The sequence below is a fragment of the Canis lupus genome, chromosome 27, assembly GCF_011100685.1.
Source record: "Canis lupus familiaris isolate Mischka breed German Shepherd chromosome 27, alternate assembly UU_Cfam_GSD_1.0, whole genome shotgun sequence".
NCBI classification, from domain to species: Eukaryota; Metazoa; Chordata; class Mammalia; order Carnivora; family Canidae; genus Canis; species Canis lupus.
Window position 1 is genome coordinate 22233184 of NC_049248.1, and position 10822 is coordinate 22244005.

Consider the following 10822-nt stretch of genomic DNA (forward strand, 5'->3'; position numbering starts at 1 on the left):
CCCACTGAGCTCAGAGCCCTTCTCAGTGCTTGATCTTGTGATCCTGAGATCATGACCTGAGCCAAAATCAAGAGTTGGACACTTAACCAACTGAGCCACCCAGGTGCCTCAAAACACAGCCATCTATCCTATAGAATGCAAGTCCCTTGACTGCTTAGTTTATAATGTTAATTTTTATTGTTTTTATTCAATAATTCAAAAGTAAAACTCCTTTTTTCTCCACACTTCTTAAAATATAAATGTGGATGATTATTGTGTATTTGTATTTGGGTATTGGGGTACAAAGCTTCTGAGTGGGGACAGTGGGATCTAAGTGGGCTCCAGATTCTGAAGTAATGACACTTGAGGGTATGTTGCTGTGTTTTTCTTTTATTCCTTCTCCTTTTTGTTCTCGTCCTTTGTCTCTTTCTCCCTTTGTATATTTGGAAACTAAGGGTGAGCACAAAATGTATATTTTAGCTGTGGTTTGTGTCAGGGTAGGTCTTTCTATACAACTGAAAGTCCAAACATTGCCAGATTACTAGGATTTTATTTCTTTTTTTTCCTTAGAATTCTCAGAAACCATCCACATATATATATATATATATATTTTTTTTTTCACCATGTTTTTCTTGTTCATTCAAATTCTCATTTTCTTCCCAGAGTAGATCTCAACATACGGGTGACCATAACAGGCTTTGCTTTTCCTTCCTTCCTCTTTACATTTTTTTTTTATATATATCCAATAGGCCCCCAAAAGAAGGTACACTAAATTTCTGTGTTAATTGCCTTCTGAATAGTGGGATCCTTTGGCACTGACATGGAAATGAGATGATCTGGTTTGAATTCTCCATTCTGCCTCTAATAAGCAGAGTGACCTTGAACAAGTGGCTTAAACTCGTTAAGAATGCTCATACTTATCCCTGTTATCTAATAAGGGTCAATAATATAATGGATGTGAATAAATTTTATAAAATGATTTGGATTGGAAAATCATAACTGATCATGGCAAAGTCACATCAAACCTGCATATACATGTTTTGGGATGTGATCTGACTCTACTTTGTTTAATGCTTACAAAAAAATCTGTTAACATATATTAAGGTTATAGAGGCTAAATATTAACAGAGAATAGAGTGGACCATGCAAGCAAATGGGAGATTTACAATACTGTATCTTTTCCTACAGGATATTTTGAATGCCCAGAGAGCTGTGTAGATTTCACAGACTTTGCTTTTATTCCTTCCATTAATCCAGCATTGAAGTTCCCATGATTTAGCATGAATAAAAATTACTGTATAATGTCATATATACAAAAATATGTATACTCTACTTTATGGATAATTTAAGGGATTTTCAAGGGTAATTTTGACTATGTAATTTTTGCCTTACATACTGAATTTAGAATTTAACTCTACATAAGATTGGACTCCCCATCATCCCTGTGCTCTGAAGGTGGCAAAAAAGAGAACTTTTATATTGCACAGGAAAATTCCTTGAAGAGAGCAAATACATTTTTTAAAACCTAGGCTAGCAGTGGTTTTGTAAGGCTGATACATTCAAGGAATGTAACACATTATTATCACTTACGTTTTTGTTTTCTGAGAATAGAGGTGTAGTTTTAGGACCCCAGAGAGAATCACTTTTGCATAAGTAGTGAATTTCATTATCTAAGACCTGTATTTTAACCACACCTACTAACTATGCTTTCCAGGTTGGCTCTCAGAGTGTAGGTCACAAAAGCTGAAACCATGCCTTCAAAGGCCAAACCAAGTGTTCTCCTATTAGAAACAAAAAGCTCCGTTTTTAATTCTTTCATTTTTTAACAGCCCAGCGGGCTTTCTTTGTTTTGTAAGAGTGGGTAGTTCGCTTTTCTCATGCTTGGAAATTATGCCACCCATTTATGTGTTCTCAAAGCAGGTTTTGAAATGGGTAAGAAAAGACAAGCCATGGCTATTTTGGTAGAAAATTGAGTGTAGTCCGGAGAAGGGGAAGAAAGGATCAAAGCTGTTAAGTAGTTGGATGTGTCCCTTCCTTTGTTGAGCCTTGCTTCTTGGTGACCCCATTTCACTTGAACAAGGAGAAGTCTCACACTAGCCTAATTCATAGGTGACAAGACAAAGCCTCTGCTATCTACTGTTGGGATTCTCACTTTTTACATGTGTGACCTAAAGTGGTGAATTTAGAAAAGTATTTGTTAGTTAATCTTCAGAGAGAGAAGGGAGAGAAACAGAGACAGAGACAGAGAAGTAAAGCATATATCTCATAAATGGTACTTTTTTTTATGCCATTGTACCTCTTTACAAGAAAGGTATATGAATCTGTTTCTTGCTTCACTCAATATCATTGAAAATAGTTATTTTTGTTCACAGAGAAAGCAATCTATCAACCATCAGAAAGTTCATTTGAGGGAAAACTGCCCTACATAGAAAAATCATACGCTCCCTGAAGCAGCCCAGAGGGTGGGGTCCGTTTGTTGCCAGTGAGAGTTCCATATTCGGGGGACTTTGAATCCTGCACTCTGGGCTCCTATGGACAGAGATGATCAACCCTGAGGAAGAAAGGTAGCAGCTGTGCTGCCTTGTGACCAATTTTGAGAGCCACAGTTGAACAGTTTGCAAAATTTGGGAAGAAAATGCCCAGAATGAGATCTGAGTATTATAAATGGAAAGGGTTAAGAACAGATAATTTCTAGGTTCCTGCTGTGATCTTTGTCATAGCAAGTCTGAACACATTGGAGTTTTAATTCTCTGCTAGTGAGATAAAAATAAACTGTTTAACCTTTTAAATGCTGGTAATTTGGAGGGGTTTGCCATTTTTAGTTCTTTCAACACATAAGCTTCTGAAAAGCTAGGAGGATAGAAATGGCTAACTAACTAAATTTGGAACCTTAAAAAGGTCAGAGTAAATCTGGTGCTATCCTATCTTTTTTTTCCTTCTACAGAATGCATGTTGCATTCCTTAAAATTGTGAAAAAGATTGTAAAAAGGACAAGTAAAGACAAAACTTGAACTGTGAAATATTGTTGTAGGAGGAGATAAAAAAAGAATAAAATGTCTCAGGCTGATGATTTTTAGTGGATCTTGAAATTGGACTTTCATAATCCATTGTTTCTAGTTTGAGATGGTTGCTGGAATAGACAGTAGGAGTTTCTTAGAATGTTAATATTTTCCCCATTTTTAATAATCAGGGAATCATTTATGTTATAATCTTCCAGGCCTCCTTCTATTTAGAAAAATATTGGGTTTCTCCCCCTGCCCCCACCTTGCCTAGCTAGTGATAATTCCAGAAGATGTCGACTTCTCTACTGGAGTCTTCAGTTGTGAAGAAAATTGCCTATAACAGCATGGGCATTGAAGTGTACCCAGTGCAACATAGAATCACCAAGAAGTGGGAACTGCTTTTTGTGTATACTTGCTTTTATTTGAAGTGTGCAAAAAACATAGATGACATGGTTTCTTTCCTTAAGGATTTATAATCTAATTAAGCAGATTAAAAAAAAAACGCAATGAACTGACTGCAAAATCTTCTCTTGGCAGCATGGATAAGAAGACATTTGTTACAAGAATGCAGGGTAAAGGAAGACTTGCAGTCGGTGATCTGTGCGGGTAGACAGAGGGCATGGATCAGCCCCCCAGCCTTGTGTCTGAGTGCATCCCATCATCCACTCGGTGCACAGATCACTTTCATTTCTTTGAATAGACTCCCTAGTCTCTCCTGCTTTGCTTGTGCTCCTGTTGTCACAGTTGCTTCGAATGCTTTCCCTCACATTCTGCCTGTTGAAACTACTCCTCAGTCATCTCACTCTGCATGTCTACGCTAGAACTGATCTTAATCCAACTTGTGTTGCTGTCACTTGCATATGTGTCTTTCCTTCACACCACACTCTGAGTCTCTTGAAGGTAGGATTGTTCTTTTACTTAGCTTTCTATCTCATCTGCTTATTAGGGGCCCATACATATTTACTGAAATAAATGGAATTGGGTGATCTATGAAGAAAGGGAGTAACATCTCCAAAATGGTTTGAGGGTCGAAGTGAAAAAATCTAGGGGTCTCTTTGTGTCACAATGGGAAAACTGAAGAGGAGATTCTGGATTCAGTGTAAATTCCAGTGCTGAGGGGTACTTAGTGACACCATCCCAAGGGACTGTGCCTGTGGGCCTCAATAAAGAGTCATATTGAGGCTGAGACACACTAGACTTACAAATGATCAGGGCATGTAATTGAACTTTTCTGTGGAAGCTTCCAAGGTTTTAACTTTAAGAAAAATACTTTTCTTGGATTTGTGACTCTGTGATTTGAGAGATAAATGGGATATCATTATCCTGTTTTCCTTACGTCAGCATATTTTTCCTAGTCTATTTTAATGGGATTTTAAATAAAATTACCGAGAGAGACAACAGTCAGCTTCTCTCTCGTGAAACTTGGACTCTGTCCTCTGGAAGCAGTAAACATGGAGGAACAAGGAAAGGACCTAGTTCACAGTGAGTGTTAGATTTAAGTATTAGGTCTTCTTGTTTCCCCAATGAATTCCTTTCCTGTTTTCTCTGCTTTATTCCTTTTCATGTTCAACATGGCTTTTTCATTTGGCATTCATACCCAATGAGGGAATTGAAGGAGCTGCTAAAATATGGTCATTTCTTTTGTAGCTTCTTCCTTGATATCTCTTCATTTTTATTACAAGATGAATGAAATTAAATAACTGAAAACTTGCTTTCTCTGGAAATGGCGATTTCTAATAGTGTAATTCCCTGAGTTTCTTTTCCTTCTATTAAGAAAACCTCTAGCCGTGGGATGTGTGGGTGGCTCAGTCGGTTAAGCATCCAACTCTTGGTTTTGGCTCAGGTCATGATCTCAGGGTCCTGGGATCAAGGCCTCCACTGAGTGTGGAGGCTGCTTGTCCCTCTCCCTCTGTTTCTCCTCCTGTGCTTTCTCTCTCTTTCCCTCTCTCAAATAAATAAATAAATAAATAAATAGATTTTTAAAGAAAGAAAACCTCTAGGCCCTGCTATCACTTGCATCTTCTTCTCTGAGTCTAGGAATTACTCTTTAAAAAACTCTTAGTTGAATAAAAATAAGAGTAGACAAACAGGCTTTTCCTCTGGTAGAGATATTCTCCATGGGATGAGGGACATGTACCTGGCCAGTCTTTCTGTATTGGTTGGTCCACTCTCTTAGCCTGAGCTTCAAGGAAGCTGAGATAATTTTGACTGCCTTTATGTATTTTACCTAATGAGCTGGCAAACTGGTTTCATCTTAGTGGGTTTTCCTTGGACTAACTAAAAAAGGATGATTTAATTACCTTTATTCTTTTTCAAATGAGAGATACACATGCTGATTCTTCCACATGAGTGCTTTTTAATTTTCAACACAGGTCATTCACATTGCTCAGTTTCTTATGCCTTTGGTAAAAATCCACTCGGATTTATCTTTTTTTTTTAAATATACAATCTTTGGCAGTACTGAGTTTTTTCCACATTTGAAATCAAAGTAAGAAAATGCCTTTGGGATTCCTGGCTTCAGAGAAGAACTAGGGCACATTCATACAAGAGCCAACATTTCAGTAATGCTAATGAATTTCTCTTACTAGAAATTATTTTCATGGCAGTAAATATAACTCTCTTACCTTGTTCCAAGGCTGATACCTATTATCAGCTTTGAAGGATTATTATCAAAGAAAAAGATTTATTTTGCAACAAAATTGAGTAGAGATGCAGTTGGGGTGATCAAATGACTCCTGGATTATACTAAGCCATTATCTAACTGTCTCCTATAATTCTCCACAGCATACACCATTGGAAACATTGTTTAACAGAACATTAACTACAATCTTGCTACTGCCAAGTGTTCTAGATGCATCCAGGTAGTCTATAATTAATGCACCTGCAGAGCTACACAAAGGACTTCGTACGCTGTCCATTTCAGTGTAAAGCAGCTGGAATAGCACCTGCACAATTGGTGCAGCTCAGGACAAACACCAAAAGGCCAAGTTCTAACTAGAAAGCTTAATCCTTTTCAGCATGGACTGACTAGCTTGAGATTTCTTTCAAAAGAGTAGTATTTATTCTATGAAAGTAAAAAGTAGGATGTGGTGAGGGTTAAAAGAGGATAGGGAATCTGGTGCCTGAGTATTGGTTGTATTAGTTAGAGAATTAGTAAAGAGGTGAAAGGGGAACTGAGTCAAGGAGATTAGGAAACAGGTAAAGGATACTAGGCCCAAGATGCTGGAGGAGTTTCCAGAAATGATAGTGACTTATTCCAAGCTACATTCAGATGGCTGCACAGAGGAGTTTTCAGTGACTACCAGGGAAATGTAAAACTAAACCAAACCAAACCCAAACCCTTAAAGATCATATTCATTTTACTTTTTATCCCTAGTTCTCAAATTACTAGGTTACATACTTTTTGTGGAAACTTTAAGAGCATTTCATTGGGAAACTCAAGGTAATTTTGTAACTCTGTAGTGTTCTCCATTTATATGATATTGACTATGTGGAGGACCCACATACATTTATCTTGTTTCATCCTCATACCAACCCTGAAAAGTAGGCTCAGAAAGTGTAAATTACTTGCACATTTAAATGCATGGGAGGAGAGTTGCCAACTAAGATGATCCTATCTGACTTCAAAGCCAGTGCTCTCCAACTTCCAACTGTACCATTTTGCCCCTGTTTATTGGGTCCTGATCATATAACCTCTCCTTTCCTCAGTGTGTTGCCACACTCAACCTGCCTCAGGCCTTTGTATCTGCCATTCTCCCTGCATTGAGTGCTTTCCACAGCCCTTCATATGCCTGAGTTTTTGTTCATTCAGATTTCAGCTTAAATGTCTCCTTTCTATACACTGCCTTTCCTAAAACCTGCATTATCGCCTCCCAAAGCTTCCTGTTTTATGGCCTTCATAGCACTTACCACAATCTGAGATTTTCCTCTTTATATGTATGCTAACTTTGCAAGAATGTAAGTTCTCAGAAGACAGAGATTTTCCTTTTCTTGGTCACTACTGCCTAACCAGGTAGGGCAGAGCTTGCTGCTTATGGAGTAAGCACTAAATAATTATACATGGGATTAATAAAGAATAAGCCTAATTCTTGGGAAGTACCTTGACATTCAGAGGAGTGATAACCTATTAATAAAAGAGCTAATTTGCCATCAGAGGTAGGATAACAATTCAAGTTCTAACTTTGGTAATAAATATACAATGGGATGACAGAGAGGGAAGGATGGATGAAAGAGAACAAGATTTACAGTGAGCAAAAATAAATAATAAAAGTAAGTAATATATTTAACAAATGTTTATTGAGTACACACAAGGATAGGATGACTATATGTCTTTTTTAAGGATATTGGTTTCTACATAATTATTTAAAATGTCCCCTTTCAATCTTGAAAGTGTTCTTGCTTAGGTGATAAAGCATATTGTCTTAACTGTGGCTCAGCACTGTACTAGGCAGTGAGGATGCTGCAGTGTACTAGACAGTCCTTGATGTCATGGAGCTTATAAGCCAGTAGAGGAGATATATACATCAAACCAATAATCCACCAAAAGTAAGATCCAAGAGTGAGAAGTGCTCTGCTTTTTAGTTTTCAAAGCACCTTCATGTGCATAATCTCATTTTATCCTCCCATCAATTCCATGACGTAGAATACTTATAATCACTTTTTAAAGGAAGAGGAAACTGTTGCTCAGATGTTAAGTGACTTGGTCAAGGCTAATTAGCAGCAGAGCTAGGACATGAACTCAATCAGGAAAATGCCTGTATTCGAGGGAGACTTTAGACTTTGTTCCAAAGAGTAAAGGAATAAGAAAAATGCTAATTTTTATCTTACTTAATGAGACTTAGAGTCTTTCCAGACATTTTTGGAATTCCTCTCACTGATATCATCTTGAGGCAACTCAGTGCCACCTCTGCAGATTTCTCTAGTAGAAAAAGACAATTATTTTGGAAAGGATTTCCTGTGTACTTATTTTCAGTAGTATTGTTTTTCCTTGTTCAATCTGGTCTGGAATCTCCATCTCTGCAGTTTACTGTATAAACAGCAAATAATTGTAGCTAGGAGCTAAAGTGCTGGTCTCCAAAGATAGGCTTCCAGTGAATCATGCTTCTCACCATTTACTCTCTCCTGTTATCCCCTTCCCTCAAATCTGGGTGGGCTCTGTGACTGGCTTTTGACCAATAGAATGTAGTAGAGGTGATCCTGCAAGCCTAGGTAGAAAGAAACTTTCCAGCTTCTCCTTGGGCCTCTTGGATTGTTCACACAGGAAGAAACCAGCTGCTGCTATGTACAAAAAAAAAAAAAAAAAAAAAAAAATCTGATGATCTTAAGACTATGATGCTGTGAGGAAGCCCAAGCTATCCACATTGAGAGACTGTGGATACAGAGAAAGAAAGAAGCACATACAGCCCTTAGCAATTCTAGCCATCCCTGCTGAGGTGCTAAATTTGTGAGTGAAAAGCCATTTTAGATGTCCAGCCTAGTTCTGTGTTCATTTGACTCCAGCCCCAGCTGCCATCTGATTATAACTGCTTGAGAGACCTCAAGTGAGAGCACTCATTGAGTCCAGGACCTGAGAAGAATTAAAATAAATTTTTGATTTTAGCCACTAAATTTTGAAGGCAGCAATAGATACCAGAACAACAGTACAGACTCAAGAGCCAATTGGTTTGGTCCCAATCCTGCCTCAGAGACATGCTGGCTTTGTGATCTTGGGCAGGGCACCTAACACTTTGTGCCTTAGTTTCCTCATTGGTGAAGGCGTGTCGTGATAGCACCTACCCTATGGTTTGTTGCAGGGATCAGTTTAATTTATGATACAAAGAAGCAGAGCTTGACAATAGGAAGCATTCAATAAATGTTAGTTATTATTACTATTAACTGAATGTCTGGATAAGTCTTACTAATCTATTCAGATCTGTTTTTCTTACATGCTTCATTGATGTTGAGGGCAACAACCACATTCGCATGCTTCTGAGTCACTTGGGAACAAAAGCAAGGACTGGATTCTAATATCAAAAACCAATATTAGGAAGAAAATTCCTCTCTGAGGAACTCCTCCTAGGAGATCCCTCATCTTGAAAATATGGAAAATAATCATCCTTACCACACAAGGTTGCTGTGCGTTTAGATGAATTAGTGAATGTAAGAACCTGAAAACAGTACCGGCCTCTGAGTAAGTACTCTGTATATTTTGTCCATTAGTACTATCACTACCTTTTCTCTCATACCTCTCTCCCCAGGAACTGCCTTAGGATTTTCCCACCATTCATTAGAGACCAAATGGCCTTCATAAATGCTCTGGCTACTGATTCTGAGTTTTATATGGACTGCAAAGCGGCTCCTCATGCTGTTTTTAAGTTCCTTGACCTCCGTAAGCTCTTTTTAGTGATGCTCAGAAGCTGGAACAGTTGAGTTTCAGATATAGATTGGAGAGCTTCCTTACGAACTCCAATAAAATAGCTCAGAGTTTGGCTCTCACTTTTAAATACTATGCAGATGGCGCTGAACCCCAGCCAAACTGGCGGCAACTTGATTTCCTCTGGTGAGTGCTGGTGGGGTGTCTACAGGATGGCATTCATTCTCATCTCTTGTCCCCTTTCTCTCTTTCTCTGTCTTTCCCCTCCCCCCACATCTCTACTCCTTACACACACACACACACACACACACACACACACACACACACACCGTATTTTTCCTTTAAGCCTGAGTATTTTTTATAATGACATGGCCAGCAATAATTAATAAAGTCATTGGTTTCCTGCCTGAACTTGTACTTATGTTAGCTATTTCAACGTGTGGAAATTTTCACTTCAGCGCCAGATCAATAGCGTCCCCTTTGTGATTCCCCACTGCCAGGAGAGAAAATGTTCGCAAAAGGAGATCTAAGGAGCTTCCTACCAATTTAGAAGAGACAGAAGAAAGGACACTCTGTGCCAGCTGTGAAAGAAGCTCTTATATGCTGATAGGAATGTTATGAAATATCTGTAAATTTGGAGCTTGTTTTCTTGAGCTGTAAAACCTAACTGCATGGAGTGGATTTTTGAACACTCTTAAAATAAACATAAACTAAGCTTTGATAAAGGGACCCTTTTTGGGGGTTTGATTTACTGTTATAACAGTATAATATTTGTATATGTAAAAATGTCAAAAAGTCCAAGAAAACAGTAATTGAATAAACTAGATATAAATGTGATCTTTTAGTCTTATTCTGTTTGTGAAATTACAGAATATCAAATCTGAAATATAGTTTGAGGGATGATCTAATATGTTTTCTCTCATTTTGTTTGAAAATATTATACATTTTTTAAAATATGGCTTTGGAGTAGCTTCGGTTCTACCACTCACCTCTTTGTTGCTTAAAATCCCTGAAGCTCAGTTTCCACATCTGTGAAATGAGCATTATAATTTTTACCTTGTTGTGACCTTTAGAAACAAGGAACATAGAGTGCTTAGCATCCCATTTTGCACAATGCAAGTGCTCAGGAAATAGCTCTGTTCATTTTCTCTGGCAAATGGACCAGCCCAGAATTATATTGTGTTGACAGTTTTCTGTGTCTAAGCAAAAATGTTATGATTTAAAATTATTTCTTTAATTTTGAAAAAATAAGTTTTATCAAAGTAACATGAACATTGTAACAAATAGTATAGAGGTGCATACCATTCAAAGCAATAATCACAGCATTTCCAGGCTCATTCTGAAGAGGCAAAGTCAACCATTTTCATTTTAAGATTTCTATTATCATCTTTTATTATCTTTTCTATTTATCATCATCTCTGGATAATATTTCTTTACATTTCTTTATTTCTTATTGACTATATGTCACATCCCCCTGAACACCTTCTGC

At 37.7% G+C, this 10822-nt stretch overlaps 1 long non-coding RNA gene across 2 annotated transcripts in view; it reads left to right on the top strand.

Moving 5' to 3' along the window:
* LOC111092848 overlaps positions 1-10170 on the top strand; it is a 176494-nt gene extending 166324 nt beyond the window's left edge. For both annotated transcript variants that reach the window (XR_005379933.1, XR_005379932.1), the window contains 2 exons: positions 3519-3881; positions 8891-10170. This is a non-coding gene — a long non-coding RNA (uncharacterized LOC111092848). The remainder of the gene's footprint in view (positions 1-3518; positions 3882-8890) is intronic.
* Positions 10171-10822: the final 652 nt, after the last annotated feature.